The sequence below is a fragment of the Rattus rattus genome, chromosome 11, assembly GCF_011064425.1.
Source record: "Rattus rattus isolate New Zealand chromosome 11, Rrattus_CSIRO_v1, whole genome shotgun sequence".
Classification (NCBI taxonomy): domain Eukaryota; kingdom Metazoa; phylum Chordata; class Mammalia; order Rodentia; family Muridae; genus Rattus; species Rattus rattus.
Window position 1 is genome coordinate 49,805,273 of NC_046164.1, and position 21,897 is coordinate 49,827,169.

At 34.3% G+C, this 21,897-nt stretch overlaps 1 pseudogene; it reads left to right on the forward strand.

Moving 5' to 3' along the window:
• The first annotated feature begins 10,006 nt into the window (after positions 1–10,006).
• Positions 10,007–10,077, forward strand: LOC116913031 (annotated as a pseudogene).
• The last annotated feature ends 11,820 nt before the right edge of the window (positions 10,078–21,897 follow it).

The window sequence follows — 21,897 nt, forward strand, 5'->3', positions numbered from 1 at the left end:
AAATAGGACAGCATGTAAAAAAATGGCTCTCATGTATCCTTGCTTTCTAATGGAAAGGATGAACAAAAAGTTGAGTTTACTAATTGCTGAATGAATAAGTCATTGAGCCAGTTTTTTTTTTTTTTTTTATTAACTTGAGTATTTCTTCTATACATTTCGAGTGTTATTCCCTTTCCCGGTTTCCGGGCAAACATCCCCCTCCTCCCTCCCCTTCTTTATGGGTGTTCCCCTCTCCATCCTCCCCCCATTGCCGCCCTCCCCCCAACAATCTAGTTCACTAGGGGTTCAGTCTTAGCAGGACCAAGGGCTTCCCCTTCCACTGGTGCTCTTACTAGGATATTCATTGCTACCTATGAGGTCAGAGTCCAGGGTCAGTCCATGTATAGTCTTTAGGTAGTGGCTTAGTCCCTGGAAGCTCTGGTTGCTTGGCATTGTTGTTCTTATGGGGTCTCGAGCCCCTTCAAGCTCTTCCAGAGCCAGTTTTTTAAAAATAAGTTGTAACTCAGAAACTGGATACAACACATGCCACCATCACAGAAAGTCAATTCCAAGGATATCACAAAAGTTAAAAATATGAAATACGAGAAAACTGTAATGTGCTACATACTTTTAAATCGTTTACAATTGAGGAGCAAAAATGGATTTTAAATCAAAGAGAGGTCATGTGTAGGCACTCATGTGGTAAGGTTCTCTGGATGTGGTACGGAAGAGCTCTTCCCAGGGATAAGCACACAAACAGAATGATCTAGTGTCTGATTATCAGCCATGGATACATATACACAACTGACATTAAAGAGACTGAGTAGGTTATGTTTGTTCATTTAGTAATATATTCCTATATAGTAACATTTATTAATATATATAACAATATAAAATGTGGTGAATAAAAAAGTCATGAATTTGAAAAAGAAAACAGCAAAGAGTGGTATAGGCAGGATGTGGAGGGAGGAACAGAAAGAAAAAAACGAGGTAATTATATTAAAATAGTCTCAAAAGTAAAAATGTCTTAAAAAGAAATTATAGTAAAAAGAAAATTCAAAATAGAATATCATCATCATCATCAGATAAAATAAGAGAAGAGAGTGGGCAAGGAACCTAAATTTCAGGAAACAAAACCAAAGAGATTGATGTTGTAAGTTTAGCATTTTAAATTTCTCATAATTAATTCATTTAAAAATCAATGGAATTATTTTTGTACAAAGGAGAACTAAATAAATAATCCAACTTACACTTCGTGTTAAAGGAAGTGGAATCACAAATGCTAATATTACAAGTAAACACATAGACATTCAATAGCATATACTTCCATGATATTCTGTAATGAAATTCAATGGAATTTTTTTCATTTGCAACAAAATTAAAGTATAAGGAGGACACTATGTAAAGAGAAATTCTGGGCCAGAAGGAAACAAATGATACATTATTCCAGACACTCACATAAATCTTAGATTTATAAAGATAAAGTTGAAAGGAGGTGTGTCATTTGATAGAAGTCAATACCAACATATTATATAATTTATAGAGTTCTATATGATAGAATTTCAGATGCTTACAGATGTAGAAATGCCAGTATCACTGACTAGATCATGTATTCCATGCAGATTTTAAACCATAATTTTACTCCATAAGCATTTATAATTAAATTAATTATAAATTATTTTATATAAAACATAGATCATGGTTATTAATAAAGAACATAATTTTATATCAAAATGAAGAACACTGAAATTATGTTTAATGTATTTTGTCAGATTTGTACACTATTTTAAAATATTAGCTGAAAATTGAATAATATAATAACAACTCTTAGAGTATTTTTGTCATTATTTTATGCTTGAGAAAATTAACCTATATCTATGTTTAAATGTAAATTCTGTATACTAAAATAGTATGGCTAGAGAGGAGAGAGAGAAAGAGAGAGAGGGAGAGAGAGAGAGAGAGAGAGAGAGAGAGAGAGAGAGAGAGAGAGAGAGATTCCTAAGGAAAGCTACACTTAAAATATTAGAGCTTATACAACTTCAGTTTATTGCTGAAAGGGGAAGTAATGTTGCCAAAAAGTTTAGCTATGTTTTGATGTTTGTGCTTGTTTCCAATGCACAGTCTAGAGACACAGAACACAGTCATCTTTCTGTGTGTGCTGTTGCTTTGCATGCCACCTTTTCTTCTAAGCCGAGGGGCAACACATGATAACAATAAAACAACCTGAAAAACTAGGCAGACTATTGCTTTGGACTTCCTCAAGTAATGACTCCTCAACACTATTCATCAAGAAAGATCTGTTCACAGAACTCAAGGTCACTGTAATGATTTAAATAAATTAATGTATTTGATCCATAGGGAGTGTCAAAATTAGGAAGTGTGATCTTTTTGTAGTAGAAGTGGCCTCCACACTTGTGGGGAATTTGTCACTGTAAATAGTGGGAATTAAGGTCTTTGATGTTCAAACTGTTCAGTGTGATACAGTCTTCATAGATCAAGAAATAATAATATTCTCACTTCCCTCAGTATCATGTCTGCCTGCAAACCTCCAGGCTTCCCTCCATGCCAATAGACCAACCATCTGAACTATGAGCCAAGCACAATTCAACGGTTTCCTTTACAAGAGTTGCTGTAGTCATGCTGTCTCTTCACAGTAAAGAAACACATAGACAGTCATATTTGAAATAAACAGTTAAATTAAGATTTACACAGTATTGATAACATAAATGTTGTGTTTTAATATTTGTCCAGTTTCTTCTAGAATTATGTTGAATTTTCCATTCCTTAGTTTTATCCTTAAGAAAGTAACTCTACATCACACTCCAATTTTAGCATAATAAGCTCATGATATTAACAACAATAAAGAATATTTTTAGATCTCCACATTTGAACTTAAAATACAGAACATCTGTTTCTAAAGGAAAAAGTGGAGACATGGGAAACCTAATAAATATTTATAAGAAATAGTCAGCCTTGCTTTGTGAATTATTTACCTCACAATGTAAAAATAGGTGGAATAGGCCATTTTGGTTAAATTGAGTTCCGAATATCTTCTTTATTCTGACAACTCACCTAATGGTGACCTCAACTCTACCTTTAGAGGGCAGTAGGAAGTTTCAACAGACATTTCTAAAGATCGAAAATTTCAAAGGAAAAGGAGAAAATAAGAAGTCCATTGTATTTACTTTTTAAAAGTCCCATAGAATTTTTATTTCTAACCGTGCAATGCCATAAACACATTCGAGAAACTGAAGAACACATGTTTTTTAGAAGAATATGAGAGTTTGAACAAGGAGCTGATTCCCAACTCTGATGCAATGACCCACATGAATAGATGCAGAGGATGGCTCAGATAAATTTACATCAGACTTTGACTAAATGCCATAGAGAAAAGAGAACAAGCAGCTATCTCCTTGTTGGAAGCTTTAATACATATATATATATAATAGAATATGGGAAATGTCCGTGAACATTAATTTTACCATTTTTTTTTATTCTTTTTTTCAGAGCTGGGGACCGAACCCAGGGCCTTGTGCTTCCTAGGCAAGCGCTCTACCACTGAGCTAAATCCCCAACCCAACATTAATTTTAAATGGGCACATCCACTTCATGTTTCTCATCACAAGGAATTGGATGGAAACGTAGTAGCAGAAGAAAGACACTTACACATACACACCTTTCCAAGTGATGATGATGGGTAGAAGAATAAGAAAGCACAGCTGGTAAAAATTGCTCTGAAGTGTGAAATTAGGTCTTTTATTCCTCATTGCATACATGCTTGTGCAATTTGTCTTGAATACCTTTTGTCAGGCATGTATTATTCCTCTCATGTAATTCTACATAATACTTTATGCATTATATGTCTCAATAGTATCTTAAATGTCCAAGGAAATATGTCTATCCGTGTATAAAATGAATTGTAAGTCAATTCTATATGCCCTGGGGTACCTCTGTACTGGTTGTGGAGAATTTCAGTCTTCCTCTTTGCCAACAAATTTCTTTCATTAGCAAAACTTGAAGCCCTGCTTTCCTTGATCTCATGCTATGACTTGCTCTCCTGCCTCACAAGAAAACCAACCAAATAACCCAAAAAGTACTTTGCACAATCTTTAACCATTGATGCATATTGCCTTAAGACTATTGCAATGGGAGAATTAGACCAACACATTTTTATTGGATATTTTCTTTATATACATTTTAAATGTTATCCCCTTTCCCAGTTTCCCCTCGAGAAACCTCCTATCCTGTCCCTCTCCTCCTGCTTTGATGAGGATGCTCCCTCATCCACCCATTTCCTCCTGCCTCCCTTTACTGGGGCATTGAGCCTTCCCAGGACCAAGGGCCTCTCCTCCCACTAATGCCCAACAAGGCCATCCTCTGCTACATATGTGGCTGGAGCCACGGGTCCCTCCATGTGTACTCTTTGGTTGGTGTTTAGTTCCTGGAAGCTATGGGGATTCTGGTTGGTTGAAATTGTTGTTATACCTATGGGGTATAAATCCCTTCAGTTCCTTCAGTGCTTTCTCTAACTCCTCCATTGGCGACCCTGTTTTCAGTCCAATGTTTGGTTGGCTGCAAGCATCCACCTTTATATTTGTCAGGCTCTGGCAGAACCTCTCAGGAGACAGATATATCAGGCTTCTGTCAGCAGCACTTCTGGACATCTGCAATAGTGTCTGATTTTGGTGTCTGCATGTGAGATGGATCCCCAGGGGTGGCAGTCTCTGGATGTCCTTTCTTTCTGTCTCTGCTCTTCACTTTGTCTCCATATTTCCTCCCTTGAGTATTTTGTTCCCCCTTCTAAGAGTGACTGAAGCATCCACACTTTGGTCTTCCTTCTTGAGCTTCATGTGGTCTATGAATTGTATCTTGGGTATCCTGACACTTTAACCTCGATTGTGCTAAACTGAGAATAATGAGAGCTTTTCTGCTCTGAGAAAAAGAAGAAAGTGACTATGAATGATTCTGCTATTTGGAAAGAATGTAATTTCCTTGGCTTCTATAAGAAGGGGGTGTTTTAGCAAGCTGAACATAGTACTCCCAAAGGTGGATTTATATCTTGCATATGAGTGGAAAAGTAGGGCTATGAACTAATTCAAGGTCACATTTCAGAGACATGATAAGCAGACCATGTTGGGTAGTAAAGTCAAAAGAAAATTCTTCTAAATTCACTCCTCAAAAAGGCATGAAAGGAATATACAGTTACACATTTGGTGTTAAATACTCTAAGAAAATGAAGGCGATACCTAGAGAAAGATGACTTTCTGAAGTTTGGTAATATGAAAGAAAGATGAAAGCAATTCTGCTTAGGGCTTTAGAAGAGGAATGGGTTGCAGAGGTAGCAGGAATGCTTTGATATGATTTAAAGGCATTGGTCGTGATTGGAGCTAGACATAAGCAAACAGTGTGGACATCTTTGAAAGACTGGTACACGGTCATGTTGTGAAGCACATTTTAAAGAAAAGTTGAAAAATTAAAAATTGTGGTTATATCTACCCTTAAAATAATTTTATAGATATTTCATCATATTCATGGGTTAGAGATAGCTTTAATAAAAACTATATATGGCACTGTTTTTAACTGAGACCTCAGTTAAGCGACGTACTTACCTTTGTAACATCTCCTGTCCCAGCTGTCTTATTTCAAGCACATCATAGGTGTTCATTTATTTATTTCTGCTAGAAACAAGGGCTTTGTATTTCCATAGGAAGCTGCAGACAATGTCACATCTTCCCTTCTTTAAGAGTATGTTTTAGGTTCTCCTTCAGTTGTTTCCTCCAAAGTACTTGGCAGATGAAAATAATAGCTTCTGTTTGCTATGGAAGCAAGAATTAACACTGCGATTAAAGAAAAACAATTGTTTTGAGGAGAAATAAGCATTCCTTTGCATAAAAGGCTTTTTGTTTAAGAATTGAACACTCTTAAATTGCTTTCTTTTCCACTCTGGAATTTTCTGGGCATTTAACGTGGTATTTAAAAGTCTCCAAGAGGCATTTAATATGTAAAGTTTTGTGCTGATCTGACAACAATATTTGTTGTTGTTGTTGTTGCCTTTAAAGTAAGTGTGCTATATTTTAGAACTAGGGCTTTGCAGACTAAAGTAAAACATTTGTTTCAAACCTTTGTGTGTCATTCCACAAAGAGAAGAAGCTGGCAAAGCTGATGCAGCAAATATCTTGCAAATACAGGAGTTGAAACTAAAAGGTAAATCTTCCTCCCTCCAACTGTGCAGAGAACACAGGCTTCTTGGATTCAGGCATCTCAGTATACAATATGGAGGGCAAGGGTTACACAACTTTAATCCCAATACTGAGAAGGCAGGCAGGTAGCTGAGACTACATACTAAATACCAGGACAGACAGAACTAAATATTGAGACCCTGTCTCAAAAAAAAAAAAGTAGTTGTTTAGTGTGTTTAGTGTATAATAGACATGAAGCAAATCTCAGGACCCCAAAAACTCAATAAAAGTCATTTTAAACCTCTGGTGAGAGAAATGATCTTTAATTATTTTTCCTATTGCCGATTCAAATTTGTTAGTATTCCCTTTTTCATTTCCAACTGTTGATTTGATTTCCTCCTGAGTGTTCATATAGATACATCTACTGCTTTCATTGATAGCTTCTTGAATTCACATTGTCTTGTCATAACCTTTTAATTCTATGTTTGCTGCATATCTTAAATGCCTGTTAAATCTTTGATGTTGTAGATTTTAGAATACTCTAATGAGCACTTTTCACTAAATTAATTCTACATGTCATTGCTTTTAAGAGGCATATTTATCAAATTCTAAAAGATAAGAGAATGGTTTGTATCCTGCTAATGTTCTTATACAATAGCTTAGGTTATGTTGTAATTAAAATGCACTTGCTTGTACAAATTGGTCCCTATAAAATAATCTTTGCAGTCAAATATTCACAATGGCTTTCGAAAAGTTAAGGATAAAAAAGGTAAAGTATCATTTTTCTAATGTAAAAACGGCTTTAAAGAAGTGATAAATAAAAATTTTTAATAACATGTAAGTCACAGATATATTAGACTAAGGTCCCACAAGAGGCTAACCATCACAGACACAGCAATAAATGTACCTGTTTTGTAGATTACAGAAGTCAGGAACATGGATGTCATGAGTATAAAAGGAATCCAGAAATTTCATTTTAAATGTAAAATGAATTTTAGAAAAACTTTAATTAACTCAGTTTGGTTTCCATATATGCAAGAGTTATGAATCCAAAATAAATGTAACTAATATGAAATGGATTTTCTGGAAAATAAAATGAAAAAAGAGAATGTTGCCATTTGGTAGCAGGGATTTGTTTACTTTTTTAGATGAATGAAATATATAAGTAAATATTAAAATCTATATTTCATTAAAGTAAATAAAATATAAAATGTCATGTTTAATATACAAGTTATGCTTATATTAATATAACACAAATATTTTAGAAGATATTTTCTGAGTTTTGGATATTAGTCAACATGAGAAAAGATGTGAAACACACATTGTAAACTTTAATTGAAACGTCAAAGAAAAAATTATATATCAAGTTTAACTAATATTAAATTTTAAATTAAATATCAATTATGTCCCAAGAATTTCTATTCATATGAAAAATTTCTAAATTTTGAAAATAGTCATTCATTTATTAATAAATTCCTATGAGTAAAAAACCAAGGATGGCCAAAACAGTTTTTCAGAAAGAATAGGAAGAAGGACTTTTTCTACACACAAAAATATAATATTTATCTGTATGTTAATAGAATAAAATAATGATACTGACAATATTATAGAATATATGATAAAGATCTGAAATTTTATCTCTTTTATGTTTATATATATTCATATATTCAATATTATATAATTAATATAAAAATATTCTAATATCCAATAATTTAAAAAACTCACAAGGTTAAATAAAAGAAATGCGTTTGTATTTTTTCACACAAAAACAAAGATTAAAAAACTTAGATCAAAATTAATAAATATCCTATATCTAATCTTAATTTATGTACAAGCCAGAATTTCTACTTTATTTTTTGGCACACAGTACAGAGGTTTATTATATTTTTTTTTAAAACTGAATATTTGATTTATTTACATTTCAAATGTTATCCCCTTTCCCCTCTCTCCCATACCCTCTCTGCCTCCCATTGCCTCTATGAGGACGCTCCCACTCCCACCCGCCCGTTCCTACCTCAATGCCTTGGTATTACCCTACACTGGGAAAATGAGCTTTCAAAGGACCAAGGGCTTTTCCTCCTATTGATATTGGGCAATGGCATCCTCTGCTACATATGCAGCTGGAGCCATGGCTTCCTCCATGTGTACTCATTAGTTGGTGGTTTAGTCCCTCGGAGCTCTGCTGGGGTCTTGTTGGTTGATTTTACCGTTCTTCCTATGTGATTGTAAACCACTTCAACTCCTTCAGTCTTTTTTCTAACTCCTCCTTTGGAGTCTTCTTGTTCAGTCCAATGGTAAGCTGTAATCATCTTCATCTCTATCAGTAGAGCTCTGGCAAAGCCTCTCAAGAGACACCCATATCTGGTTACTGTCAGCAAGCACTTCTTGGCATTAGCAATAGTGACTAGGTTTGGTGGTTGCATATGGTAGCATAGTCTACATAATAAATTTGAACCAGCCAGTGTTCACCTTTCTCTACAAAAAAACAAATTAATTGAATACTGAGTTACATGTCTAAAATGGTGAATGGGCAGTTTGCAGTTTCCTCTGGTTTCTATCTGAGCATTACCAAATATTGAGATCTTGAAAGATACTTCAGACAGCACAACACAACACATTACTCAGTCAAAAATTAATTAGATCTATATGGTAAATTATGAATGCATACTTTATAAAAAAAAAGGCTGATCTGTATATAGCAACCATGGCCCTGACCATGATAAAATCAGGGCTCATTTTCTCCTCTCCATGCTGTCCCAACCATTTATTCTCTCTCCACCCCTGCTAAGGTGTACAGTTCCAGGAAGTGGCTATGATTTTATCACAAGTTCATATTATTATGAATAGAATATGCTTTAGGTAAATGCAAGAATATATAGAGAATTTTAAGCAACGTTAAAGGTGAAAAGTTTTTGAGAAGAAAGAGCAACAACACGCAACCCACATTCTGGAGAAGAGTCTCAGAAGTGTTCTGATCTGACCAAGCTAGAGTGACCACAGTCACTTATTGTCCTTAGTGTATGTTTCATAGGTCCTGCGAGTCAGTGCTTACCAGACATAACTTCCTGTCTAAAAGAGTCACTAAATAACTCTAAATTATAGTATCCTTTTGACAAGAAATATTAGTGATTCATGATGAAGTGACAGATATATCTAGTTGAAATATGTACATATACATATGTAAGGTTAACAGATAAAATGTATTAATGAACAGTTTTAAAATGTCAAAGTTTTATGTAAATTAATGTAGAAAGCATAAGGTTGTTTAACAAAATTATACAAGTTGGTGTCATATGTGTAATGACACATATATATCAACTATAACATTACATGGTTACATCAAGACTATACCATATCTGAAAAGATTGAACCTACACAACGTTAAAAAATGGTATCAGTATTATTTTTTCAGGAAGTTGTAGACTGACAAATCCATTTGAGTTCATAATATAATGGGTTTTATAAGGCAGTGTGTAGTTGAAAGAAGCATATTATCTGGGAACATGTCCTTAAGAGATGTCTTGGGTCCAGACACTTTCTTTCTTCCTGAATTCAGGAATCAAAGATCAGTTGTGCTAAGTCCCATTGTTCTGTCATGATGTGCGACTGAGTCTCAGTTGAAGCCTCTAAAACTCCAGAACACACAATTTCTTCTTCCTTTAATATATTCTCAAGTATGCTGGCAGAGTACTAGAAAGCTGATCAACACATACAAATAGTTTTTTTTTTTACTTAGGACTAATGATAAGTAATCAAAGAAAAATCACCACACTTATGATAGTTTGTATTACTTTTGTTTGTATACACACACACACACACACACACATTACTTTCTAAAGACTTGAATTAAGACTATACTTTCAGGGATCATTTCTATAGTTCGTTACTAAAGAATTGAATTCTGTGATTTCATTTTTAGTTAAATAATGTACATTGCTATTTACATATATACTATATTACATTTAATACATGCTATATTACTAATATATGTATATTTCTGAAGATTTGAATTCTGTGATTTCATTTTTAAAAAGAATGTATATTACTATTAAAGAAATAACATCTTAAATATTATATTATTAAATTCTTTTGCAAGTAATTATCATGTATATATAGATAGCTAACTTGATGAAACAAAAGGCACCCTTCAGACTTATTTTATGCCATTGTGTACTTCTTTGTCTCACCTATAACATCATAGTTTTCAGTGATAATAAATGATTCTTTGGATTTCTGCAGCAGAAAATTTGGGACTTCCTTCATTATTTCTTCCTAATGGTATCTATGAGCTAAGCCACGCTGAACATACCATTTCTTTCTTCTACTCACCTCAAGCCTAGAGAAAAAAGTAATTCCATGTGACCATGAAACAAAATCTTTGAAATGTTAAAGATATATTGCAGTTAGTTAAATTTTTTCAAGTATTTTGCAACAGGAAGGGGAAATACAGCTTTTATACTCTGGTCGTCTGAAGAGGTACGGCCCCTGTAGATTCATGTGTTTTAATTTTTGGTCCATTAGGTGGGGTAATTTCAGGAGATGTGACCTTGTTGAACTGGGTGTGGGTAGTTTGTCACTACGGGGATAGACGGGGATAGATTGTGTTCTTTTATGCTCAAGCTCCCCACCCGCTACACCATCCCCGCGTAGAATTTAGTTATTTTTTGACTGGGGATCAATATGTAGAACTTTCAGATCCTTCTCTAGCATTAATTCTAGTTAGATACTGCCATTCTTCCTACCATGATGATAACAGATTAAATTTCTGAAACTGTAAGCCAACCCCTATTAGACTTTTTTTCCTACAAAACATTGCCTTATTCCTTCTGCCAGCTCTCCTACCAGGGTCCCCGAACTCAGTCTGATGGTTGGCTCCAAGCATCCACAGCTGCATTGGTCAGTTGCTGGTATAACGTCCCAAAAAACAACTATCCCAGGCTCTTGTCAGCAAGCACCTCTTTGCACCAGCAATAGTATTGGGTTGGGTGTCTGCAGACAGGATGGACCCTCAGGTGGGGTGGTCCCCAGATGGCTCTTCCTTCGGCCATTGCTCCACTTTTTGTCCCTGTCTTTCCTTTGGACAGGAACATTTCTGTGTTAAAAACTTTGAGATGAGTGGTTGACACTGTCCCTCGACCAAGGCCACGCCTATTTACTGGAAGTGTTCTCTACAGATTCTATCTCCCCTTCAGTGCACAGTTTGGCTAGAGGAGTAGAGGGAGATTGCAACCCAATAGTAAGAAAAATGTCAACTAGACGAAGGAGTAGAACACTAACCAACAACGGACTGTACAAGGAGGAGCCATGGCTCCAGATCCATATGTAGCAGAGATTGGCCTTCTCTGACATCAATGGGCGGGGAGACTTTGGTCCAGTGGAGGTTTTATTCCTCAGTGTAGAAGGATGCTGGCGTTGTTGGGAGGAAGGAGATGGATGAGTAGATGGGGATGGGATAACACTCTCATAGTGGCAAAGGGGCGGGGAGGGGGAGAGGGAAGAAGTGGGATGGTAGCTTTGTGGGGGGGTAACTTGGAAGCGAGGATATCAGTTAAGATGTAAACAAATGGAATGAAAATTAAAAAAGAAAGTAAGATGCCTTAATCATAGTGTTTCTTCAAACCAATGAAACACTAAGACATACACAGAAAGCATAGGTTAAGGAAGTGGTTGTTCATTTTATTTTTTTATATATTTTTTTTACTGTAAATTCTGATAGCAAAGAAATTCATCATGTTTTCACTAGATATAATTAAATTGATATATCCATATTTGTGTTTGTTTATGTGTATTCTGATATATAGCATGTGAACTTTGAAAGATTTTGAAGTTAAATAAGTCCAGCTAGACTAGAACATTAACATATTGTCAGTAGGAAAAAATAAAATTCTTAACATGTTGAAATAAAAACGTTTTGATTGTATACATTTCCTTTTTGGTGATTATCATTGAAATTTTGCTTTGTATATTTTCTTGGTAGGTATTCAATATATTTGGATGGTGTGAGTAAATTTATGTATATAAACAATGAGTACAAAATTTCTCAAAAGTTTCAGAAATTAATGTGAGGAGATACTTCAAACATAAAATATTACATCAGCACCTTTTTATTTTATTTTATTGAATATTGTATTCATTTACATTTCAAATATTCCCTTTCCTGGATTCCCCTCCATAAACTCCCTATCTCAACTTCCCTCCACCTACTTCTATGAGGGTGCTCTCCTGCCCACCCAAAACATCTTCTAATAGACTTTTCTATTGTGATAGGAAAAGTAATGTTATAAGACTTATGTACAAACCTAAAATAAGAATAAAAATTGGATAAAAGATGTTTACACAGATTGTAAACTATAATTAAAATCTTACTTTAAAATGTGAGCCAAAGTCTAAGCTAATCTAGGCTCTGGAAAAATCAGATTTAAAAATCCCTAAGTGATGACAAGCTAAGTATGGTCTGAAAGGTCAAATCTCTGTTAGTTGAATGACACAGCGAGCTCAGGCATGGAACAGGAGCAAGAAATACCTAATTCCAAAATGAGTCCATTATGAAATCTTCCAATACTTTTCCTATTTTAGATATTTAGAAATATTCAAGATAAATTTTAATACTACTTAATTATCAAACCATTCTAGGTACATATATAATTATTTCTTTGAACAAAAGTTTAATAAGTGCTCATGATTTTCACCTCAATGGTACTTTTTTTCTAACATCAACAAAACTTTTTGTAAATTGGAGCAATGATATTTTACATAAATTTTTCCATTTTTAATTGTAGAATCAAACCAGGAAACATAGACTTATGACAATAAGATTATATATTATAGAACCTTTCATACTCATATTATTCAATTTGTTTGATTCAACATTAACAGACTTGACAAATATTGCTATGTATCAACCTCTGAACGCTTTGAATATTTTCTCGTAATTATAAAAACTGGATAATACAGAAAGCTGCATGAAAAATTACTTAAGACAGTGAAATAGATTTTATTATATAATAGATGAATGGATACCATTTTAATTTTTCTTATTTCTCCTTCCCAGTCAATGTCTCCTGTCTGTCTAGTGATGCTATCATTTTGACAGCACACACAGAGGCCTTTAACAGTAGCAATGCAGGATTAAACTACTACTCAACTTTGTTAGTTCTTAAACACACTGTATTTTTCATCAAATGACTTTACCTTTTTAAATGTTTGAACTAAAAGATATTTCACTGTGTTCTTGTGATTCACAGAAGTTTTTGGCATGAAAGTGATAGAAGCAGTTGCTGGAGGGCAGCCACTGGAGATAGGAATAGAAACCTATACAACACTACTTTATTCAACTCTTTAAAAATGGTTCTGTAACTTATCAAAAGGTATTTTAAAAGCTTCTGGGACAACTTTTTTTAAATATAAAAATTCTCTCTAAAAGGATCTGATAAATCAAGACACAGGGGAGGAAAGGAATGGTGAAAGACTCATTGACAAAGACACAAAGGTAATAATATCATGGCACCTCACAAGCCTGGAAGGAGAGGAATGAAAAAGTTTAATACTGGCATGGGCATGGGCATTCAGATGAAAGCAAGAATGCAATTTGCCCTCATATGCAGAAACATAAGCACATCAAATCTATAAATAAACTACCTGTACACATGCTCCACATACAACACACACACACACATATTTATACACACACACACACATATATATATATATATATATATATATATATATATATTTATACACACACACACATATATATATATATTTATACTTATGCATGTTATGTTTCATATTAGAAAATATATGCTATATAAAGTATATATAAAATTTAAAGCATTTATGATGCAGGTCTGAGAAAGTAATTCAGTAGTGAAAACTTGCCTATCACTGGAAAACATTCCTTTGGATTTTCTACACTAATAAAAAGTTATATTATTCTAAAATGTAGATTCTGCTGTGCAGTAGTTGGAATATTCAATCAAGATTGATAGAATACAATTGAATTAATTTATTTTCTCTATTGGAAGCTCTAAAATTTGTTCCTAAATGCTGCCTTTAAAATGTGCATTACAGAAAACTTCCTATGTGGGTACTGTTTACTTTCAGATCTCTTGATTCACATTAAAAATGCAGTGTAGTCATTAATACGAAATTTATATGAGCTCCCCAATGTGTATACTAGTTGTAAAGTTTCCAATAAGAAAATGTTTGGCTTGCTTTTGGATTGAAACATATTTTACAAGAAGCTACTTTAAAACTTATGTCTGCCAGCATTCAGTCACATTAACAATGCACCAGAGGTTTTTGAGTTATAAATATCAAAGATTTATTTTTATTTATTAAAAGTTATTTGTGATTATAGTTGTTGGCATTGCATTCCCTAATATGTCAAGTTATTGTTCTTAAGATTTTGTAGGATATTTTTCATATACCAACAGTGAATAACATTTGCTCAATTAGAACTACTTAGCAAATGGCCAGGAAGCTGAGAGGGAGCAAAAGGTAGGCAGGTCTCCCTCACTCTCCGAATCTTACCTCATGCCATACACATAGTGAACAAAATCTACCATTTTGTAACCTCCCAATTCCCTCTCAATAACAACTCTGTCATGTTATTGAGGACCAATCTTCAAATACCTGTTTCTCTAAGAGACATTCAAGGTCCAATCCATAGAATATGCTTATATAAGTATAAGGGAATGTAGCTTATATAAGTACTAAGCCATACATGGAGACATGCTTAAACGATGAAAAAATAATTGTTTTCATTTTTATCCTTTTTATTAACCTATGTATTCAGTTTTTCAGTCTTCTTTCTCCTTCTTGCATGCCTCTCACTCTTCCTTACTTTTCGTTTCTTCTTGAGGAAAGGTCTCATGCACCCAAATGTGCACATCCATTACTGTTATGTAATACCGTGACTCCAGCATCATACAGTAGAAGGCAGAAAATGTAGGTTTATGTTTCCAAATGGATAAGAGTCTATCATTACTTGTGAGCATACAATCAGCCAGGCAAGTCTCCTGGATCAAGGAACTGAGGGTTTCATTTTAAATATCAAGTACAAAGCAAGGTCAGCAAAAAAAGGGGGAAAACGCAAGGAAGGCTTTACTTGACAAAGACAGAGATAGGACAGAACTTGCATTTTACACTCATTTCCTACTTTATGGACTGATAATTCTCAATATATTTAGAGTAAAGGACTAGATTTCCTTTCTTATTTTCGTAAATCTTGAGTTATTTGCTGATTTCTCAGATGAAGTTAAATACAGGTATTGAGTCAAACACTGACTAATCTTCATGGTAACTTGATAAAGTGACTTTATTAGTAATAAATTTATATCTCATGTGTATTATTAATAAATTTAAATTTATATTTTAATTTAATTTATATATTTTAAATATATAAGATACATGAGGAGCTACAAAATTTTTATTCATTTTATAAACATTTTGAAAGAGGCTTTTAAAAATACATTGGTGAAATTATCAGAGAGATGAGTCATATCCAGGCAGAGAATTCTCAGCTATCAGCCTTAGATCTGACAGTATTAGCTCAAGATGTTATGTCCAACATAGATGTGGGAAATGTTTGACCCTTTATGAGGCTGAAAATAGTAAAGGTTAAATTATAAATAAATTCTAAACCTGCTACAGGTTCCCAGTCTCCCTATTAATGAAGTTTTACTCATCCAATCAGCTTTAGTAAACAGACCTTTAAGAAATTCTCATTCATACTCCACTCTAATCCATAACTCCCACCACCAAATATATCCAAGTTCTTGACAACAACAATTTACTTTCTGAAACCAACTTCTTTCTTTGTTATGTTTATCTTGCTCTGATAAAACACCATGGTCAATAGCATGTGCGGTTCTAGAAGAATGAGTCCACCATGGAAGAAGAGTATGGCAGCTGGCAGTCATTGTGGAGAGAGGAAACTAGGAATGACTTGAGGATTTACGTTCTCAACAGTTTGTCCACAGTGACATTCTTCTGCCACAAGACCTCACTTCTCAATAAATTCTTCAAAAAGTGCCACCAATTGGTGATCAGATATTTAATACCCGAGCGTATGGTGGTCCTATCTCTTAAATCACTACACCTAGAATGGTCTTTGGCATTACAGAAGTTAGGATGATGAAGAATGTCTTGCTACCATCTCCTACATGCTTGGATTACACTGTACTATGTGACGTTACCATGGTAACCATGTTACTATGTCCTTTTTAGGTGGTATTAGGAACAGAATCTATTTCTTGCCCTGCAAATACTCTATCACCTGAGTCACAGTCATAGCACAATACATTATTCTTTATTTGAGACATAATGACAAAATAGTCATAAGCTAAAAATACTGTATTGTTCAAAAAGTTTCCTTACAAGTAATTTTTATTTCATATGAAGAGTGTGAGCTATAAGCCTTCTGTTTAATAATGGTAGCATATGAGGGAAGATTCAAAGTAATACAACAAAATCTTCAATAATCTCAAATACACCAATGTATTTCCTAAATACAGATTAAACATCTATTTCTACAACCAACTAGCCCGTGGCCTGATTTCTGATCATGTGTGTGTACACAACATTGCCATCAATAATTGACTTCCACCAAAACTGGTACTTTCACTTTCTTTTCTTCCAGACTATATAAAACTTATTTATTCCTCTAATAATTTCCTACATAATTGTTACATTGAAATTTGTGTTCATCCTGTATATTTTTCATCTCACAGACAAAAAGAAATGGAGAAAAAGAAGTAGACAAAAATTGTTGCACCTGAATTAAGACAAACCCTAATTTTTCTCATGTAATTAACATTTTCAGATTTGCTTGATTTTAAGCAAACCTATGAGTAACAACTTTGTTTTTCTTGTAATTTTGACAAACAAATCATTTTATCAAACCTTAAATATCAAAATTAAGGAGAGTGCTATTTGACAACACAATTAGATATGTTCCACTCATGAAATATATACACCTGTGATTTTTTCATTCTCTTTCCTTAACTTTGACTTTCAACTAAGACTCAGTGGCATTTCTTGCATCATCACTGTAAGGGAAATTAAGGGAGAGCATATTAGAGAGAGACTGCTGAATAATTCTTATGATCTGATTCCAGTAATGTAGAACACAGATGTATATATTGATATATGATTTCAAATGTTATTACTTACAATCTTCACTTAAGGAAGAAAGTTAACCTCACAGTTATTGATATTTTGATACAGGCAATTCTTTATTGTAAAGACATATACAATTTATTAATAAACCACTCTCTTTAGGCATTAATTTCCTTATTTATTTTTATGATGTGATAAAAATACCCTGATAAATGCAATATTAGAAAGAAACATTTATTTAGCTCTCAATTGAAGGGTTGAATCTATCACTGTCCCGGTTGTGGCAGAGGAGTGGCCTAGTGGCAAGAATTTGATGCAAGGTGTCACATGAAATTTACAGTAAAGTATAGGAGGATAAAGACAGACAGTAGTCCTTAACATTTTTTCCTTCCATTCAGTCTAATATTCTAGCATGGAGCTGAATATGGTGCTCTGGGCAACTGAGGCAATTTCCATGTCTAGGTTAGGTGATTTATAGTAAGCCCTCATAGCCATACTCAAAGGTTAACTTAACCTACATTTGCCCAGATTCTTATAGAACCTGTCAGGTTGGTGATGTTCAACATTTCAGTATCTTCCAAAAGTCTCCAAAATTGTCTGTTTTTTGAAGATACCATAAAGTAGTACCTTTATTTTTAATCTAAGCATTAATCTATATTGTTTTGTGTTTACTATAGAAAAAAAACTTACTTTTTTTTATAAAATTGTTAGATGAGATTCTGTTTAGCTAGTTCATTGATACTTCATTTAGTTTTGAGGGCATGCAGAAAAGTTGTTTGGAAATATTTTCTTTTCTTTTCAGAAGTCAAATTTATTTATCTATACTTTATATACAATGTATATTTTAATGTATTCACAGAAATAGGGTTATTCTTCATCTTGTTCCCATCATTCAGAAAGAAAAATATCATTGCATTAAAACAGTTAAAATGTATATAGATATTACCAAATTCTACCTAGGGCATACATATCAATCAATACATCCTAGAATCTTAGAATAACTTTTGAAAACTACATTTTAAAATATGCAGCAACTTTTAGCTTATCAATGTATACAGAATGATAATAAAAATTTAAAATCACTCATTAGTATTTAGTAATTACATCCAGGAGACCTAGGCTTCTGATAATCAGCATTTATTTTGAAAGATATGAACACATTCTAAAAGTTATGCAAATATTTGAAGGTCAGAAAAATAAAAATGAAAAGTAATATGTATGTTACCATTATCTCATATGAAACACTGATGTAAGATTTGAACAAAAGCTACAATGTTACCTTTAGTCTAAACAAGACTAGAACATTATCACAGGAAAGAGAATACAGCTAGATACACTTTTTTCTTAGTATCATCAATATGGGGGAAATAATGAAATGTACTCTAATTATATCAATTAACCACAAATTAATGATTTATTGGGCCTGAAAGCATTCATTTTCTACTTCATTCTGGGGGAAATGTTTATATAATAATTATTTGAATACTTCAAAAGTAGAATATAGAGTTTATTTATAATTATAGAACTAGGCTTAAAAATTATTCTTTATGAAATTATCTTTCTGAAAACTTTATAACTATAAATAGAAAACTTGCTCAGATTATTTAAGAATTCATTATGTAATTTTCCTTTTATCTACCCTTGGGATATCTAATGTTGATACCTCATGGTAAAACAGATGTTGCATTTTGTTTAACACAATACTTTAGGAGTTTTTCCTTACTTAACAAGCAAAGTAATCAACTCAACCCAATGGGGATTGAAGCTATTTCTAGCCAAATGTATTCATTTATCAAATAAACAAGTTTTTCTTTTATTTTTGGACCTTACAGAATATTTTTTAAAAAAGTTTTAGGTTTCTTTTATTTTGTGTGTATGTATGTATTTCCTGAATGTATGCCTGTGAACCATGTTGCAGGATATTTGAACACAGTGTGAACCTGGAGTTTGGGAACCAAAAAATCTGTTTCTTGTTGTGGTATTGTTGTGGTACACCTTTAACCTGAGAACTTTCTGATTTCTATAAACAAGTAGTTGTGGTGTAGCTCAGCCCAAGCATACATATTTAACCTAAGAGCTTTCTGTAAACAATAGCCAAATAAAGTCCATAACAAGTAGAGGCGTAGCAAACAACCAGTTGCCTGGGAGTGAACATAAGGAAACCTAGGAAAAAGGAAGAAGGGTTTTTGAGTTGAAGCATATTTAAGACTGGTGAAAAAGGAACGAGCAGTTTCTTTTTTTTAGTTTTAAACCTTTTCCCCCCGAGAAGTCCATAGATTAGAAAATTGCTTTCTCTGCCTCTCTGAGCTAGTAGGCATTCACCAAAATGCTTGGCCCGGGAGTCTTCATTTGGTAAATCAAACGTTTAGGATTTTGTTTTTAAAACAATAGAACAATTTCCCTGCTTGTGCCTGTGGAGTCTAGAATAAAATTCAGATTTCCTATAACTGGAGTTATTTATCATTTTGCACTATAATATGGATGCTAGGAATCCATCCTGGACTCTTAAACACTGGGAAATCTCTCGAATTCTAGAAGGATCATTTTGTAAGAATATGCACCCTTTGTCTAAATGTTTACAATGATTCTAAAGACAACAAGTACAGTACAAGAAACATGGTACACCTTGTTTGATATATATGTATTTTTAGCTTTTGGGGTTTAATTTAAACAAATCTGCTAAGAATCATGACCTATTTAATTAACAGTAACCATCCAAATAATGTAGAAAACACATTTTCCCACATACTACACGTACTAATTTTTATATTTATATGCAAGTGATATTTCTTTTGTTAAGCTCTATGAAGGTCCTTTGATGATTCTAGCAATGCAACTCAAACTAATTATGAAAACAGTCTCATTCAGCTTGTGATAGTAGTGTCCAAAAGGTTCTATGCACATGCTAGTTAGCCTATGATTAATATAAGGAAATTACAACATAGGGAAAGATTGTTAATTTAAGACACTTTAAAGAACAAATCTTTTGTAACTAGAAAAAAGAATTAGTTGTCACAGACAACCCGAGTAATATTGTCTTTGCACTTCAAATTCAGGGCTGTGAATTTTCATTCACATTGTCCTGGACCTATAATCAATGACCCCTGCTATCATTTTTGTAATGAGATAGTTCTTTAAGAATTCCATACATGGATACAATATATTCATCACTCTCCAGCATCTATTGTGAAAAAGAAAAAAATGAATTTGAACATGCAAATGTATTTCTAGCAAGATACAAAGTTAGATGTGTCATAGTATCCACCAACCTCCTTCCCTCTATCCCTTCTTTTTCTTGTGATGGGGGAAAACATGCCATTTTTCTTCATAGTGACTGCACTAGTTTATACCTCAACTAACAGCGGGAAAGTTTTCCCATTTCCTATATCCAATGTAACAAGTGTCCTTTGCATACTGATTAGAGGTATTCTAGAACAAGATGGATTTCTTCTAAGGTTTTAATCTGCATTTACACAGTGGTTAACTTTACTGAAAACTTATAAAGGGGGTCTTTTTAACTTCTTCTCATTGGATATTTTATTTATATTTCAAATGTTATTCCCTTTCCCTGTTTCCTCTCTGCAAACCCCCTATCACACCCTCCTTCCTGTCGCCTCAGTCTCTGACCCGCAGAAAGGAGAAACACCACAATGTTCTTCTCAAAGCAGTTTATTCAAGAACCTTTCTTTCTGCATGCAAGCAGCAATCTCCCTTTTCTTCCCTTCCTCCCTCCTCCAGCCCCTGAGCACACTTCCTTATATCCTCCCTCAACTCTGCCTCCTCAGTCCAGACTACGTAATCTCAGTTCATGGGTCCACGTCACATGGCCTGATCTTGCATCATGGTGCGCCTGCGCAGCTCTCACAATGGACGTGGCTAGTTTCAGGTGTATGAGGAAGTCAGGTGCTCGTTATGAGACTTAACTGCAGTCCCGGGCACCATCTTGGGACTGCCGCCACACCCGCTCCCCACATCTTTATGTTTTTGGCAGAGAGAATGCCTGTCTTAGATTGCCCCCTGTAGCAATGCCCCTTACCCGTCATCAGGAGACAAACAGCTTAGGTTTGATCCCTGTCTTAGGTTGGTGATATGCTCAGGGAGTCTAACCAGTCATTGACTACTTCTCTAGCATGCCAAGCCACACTTGAGGAGACTGTCCCATCTCCACCGCTGCAAAAGCCTGTATCATTAAGGCTTAAGTTCTGCGCTAATGAAACTGTATACAGCACATGCACCAAAAGGCCAGGACGCTAATAAGAATCAGGCATAGGGCAAGTCCAGCAAGTCCAGCCCATTCTTTCAGCCATGAGGCAATGGCAGCAATCTAATTGGCCAGTCCTCCAGCTAAGGACATGCTCTGTGTCGGCTTGAATCATCCTTTGTGGTGTGCTACTATGGTTCCGGTCCACTGCCTTGCCGCCTGTGAGTCTGGAAGCTTCAGCTGTTAGGAAGCAGAGGCTGTTTAGCTTTGAGGCTGTGGAGGGCTCTTCGTGCTGCAGCAGACTTTGTGATCTGGTAGCTCCGACCAACACCTTTAAACTTCCCCTTCCCCACCACTTCCACGGTGACTGCCCACTCGAGTGGAGTTGATATAGACAATGGATTGTCTCAATTCCTG